Below are 2,603 nucleotides of genomic sequence, written 5' to 3' on the forward strand. Positions count from 1 at the left end.
GCGCGGCCCCGCCCCGTGCCCTCGGCGGCGCCCCACCCCCACCGGGCTCTTCCCGCCTGCCCGCTTCATTCATCTCTACTGAGCGACGACTGTGCTTAGCACTGCGAGGCACCGATGTGTAAATCGAAAACTGCTGCCTAGGAGGGATCCGTACTCTGATGCGGCAGTCTAAGCGGGTTTAGAAGCCCCAAGAAGGGGCCTCAGTTTTCTCACGGGGAGACCCTCTGACCTAAGCCAGGTGGGTGGCGGCTAAGAATCCGGACCTGAGCTGGAGGAGACGTTGTGGACCCTGAAGACCTTGGAGGTCGCCTTGGGGAGATGCGCTGGCCAGGTCCTCTCCCTCTCAGGCCTGCAGTGAGGGCAGAAGCAGGAAGGTGATGGCCCAAGTGTTAGGCCCTCACTGGCTAGTCAGGGCGCTAAAGGAGCAGGACCTTGGGAAGGAGTAAACCCTCTGCCAGGCTGTGACAGATGTTCTCAGGGGTTTCCTCTTCCCAGTGTTGGCGACCTGATGCTGGCGCTGCCTTGCCCAGGGTTCAGGAGGGGCCACAGCTGAACGAGGTTTTGGCTGAGTGAAGTGGCCAGAGGAATTGATGGGTACAGGTGCCCAGTCCAGCACTGGAAGGGTGGAGCATCCTGCCTAGAAGTAGAGAATCTTAGAATGCTCCTTGGGAAGGGGGCGACCCTATCTCCCTTAGGCACACTCTCTCACTTCATCCCACTGCGCAGGAGGTTATGAGCAGAGAGGTTGAGCCATGTGCCCAAGTGCACCCAGTAAATAAGGGCAGAGCTGCCCAGACTCCTGCTCCAGCCATCATATTTGCTAGATTTCTCAAGCTAGGGCCTGTAAGGTGGAGGCACTCACCCCTGGGAACAAAACAATTACCTGGAGGTAGGGAGAAAATATTTCAATTTTGATTTCTAATAAGAAAGAAGGTGAGCTTTAAAAATAACTTAATATTCAGATTGACACTAGTGAACTCTTTTTGTCTACTGGTCAGATGGTCCCAGAGCACTCCCAAGGAGGCATGGAGGTCCTCAGAGGCTATACAGCAATGTTTTTGCCTGTTTGTTGCTCTCCTATAGGGGATATCTCAGACAGGATCCTGGTAGGAAACAGGAGCACTCAGTGGAATTTACTGAGGAGAATTTAATAAAGGTGATTTTATAACAGACTGGGCAGAGTTAAGGGAAACCAATGAGGACAGGCACAGTCTTAGAGGGTGGCAGCAGTTACCACTCCGGAGTGAAGGAGAGGGCCACAGTGCAGGGTGGAGGGGGTGCATAGAGTAGATCTGAAGGGACCATTGGCCTGTGCCTGATTAGCTGACATTATCTAGTTTTAAGAAAACTAACAGTCACAGAATGGACTTGTGGCTGCCAAAGATTCCTGAGAAGAAAGCGAGGATGGAAGACAATGCTAATACTGCAAGATGAGCGAAAAGGTAGAGCTGACGTTTCCATCCCCAGTTGGAGGACCTTGTCAGCAACATTTCCAGTGAAACCAGTGACTGGCTTATTAGAAATGATGTATTCTGCCACATAGCTCATACAAGGTATTAAGTGTTTTTTTAACTGAAAGCAAAAAAAGGAATTTTGTATTTTTAATGAATAAAATCATTCAAATATTGTTTATCTTATCTTTAGATAAGATAAATTGTTTTTGCACTGTTATATGATGAATGTATTTTATTATTTGTATAGTCAAGTATGTATATAATTTATGAGTGAATAGGTCTACGTGTGCATGTGATAGGGCACAAATCTTAATTTAGGTGCAAATTAAGAGCTCTGGCTTGGATGTGTTAGATTTTAGATGCCCATTTGCAATCCAAGTGGCAAATATATCTCAATAATATTTTACTGATGGGATTCATAATAAAAATTTTTTAGACGAGAGGTTGAGAATTCTGTGGGAAAGTCTTGATTACTCCAGGTCAGTCATCAGGATTTGTCCAAACTGGTGCCTGGCTGAACATAAGCTGGTGACAAATGAGAGGCTCTGTGGGGACACTGTCACAGGATGAGCCTAAGACTGTTACCCAAGGCAAAGACCAGAGCCTGAGGTGTCCTAGCCTGGGTATGAAAAGAGAGCTGACATTATTGGATCCCTGCTGTCAGACACAGTCTGTCTCCTCACTCAGACATGTGGCTCAGTGACTCCCTCTCCTCTCCTTGAATTGCAGACAAAAGGACCCAGATGTCTACTTGGCATCTTCACTTGGATGACAAATGGGCACCTCAAACTTAATGCATCCAGGCCAGAGTTCTTAATTTGTTCCCAGATTTGCTCCCCCCAGGTGTTTCTCATCTCGGTAAATGCTACCACCATCATCTAGTGTAGTTCAGGCCCAAACTTGCAAGCATCCTCAACTTGTCTCATTCTCCCTACTCCTTGCATCTGATCCATCAGCAAATCCTATTGGCTCTCTGTACAACATATATCCAGAATTCCGTCACTTCTCCCTTCTCCTTTGTCTAGCTGGGCTTTCAGTGCAACAGCCCCAAGTCTGTCCCCCTGTTACCCTTCAGAGCCCCACACGTGGGACAAGGTATGACATTTCCTTGCTTTTAAATCCAAAGCCCTTACTTTGACCCTTATAGAA

The sequence above is a fragment of the Pteropus alecto genome, unplaced genomic scaffold (genome assembly GCF_000325575.1).
Source record: "Pteropus alecto unplaced genomic scaffold, ASM32557v1 scaffold68, whole genome shotgun sequence".
Taxonomy (NCBI): Eukaryota; Metazoa; Chordata; class Mammalia; order Chiroptera; family Pteropodidae; genus Pteropus; species Pteropus alecto.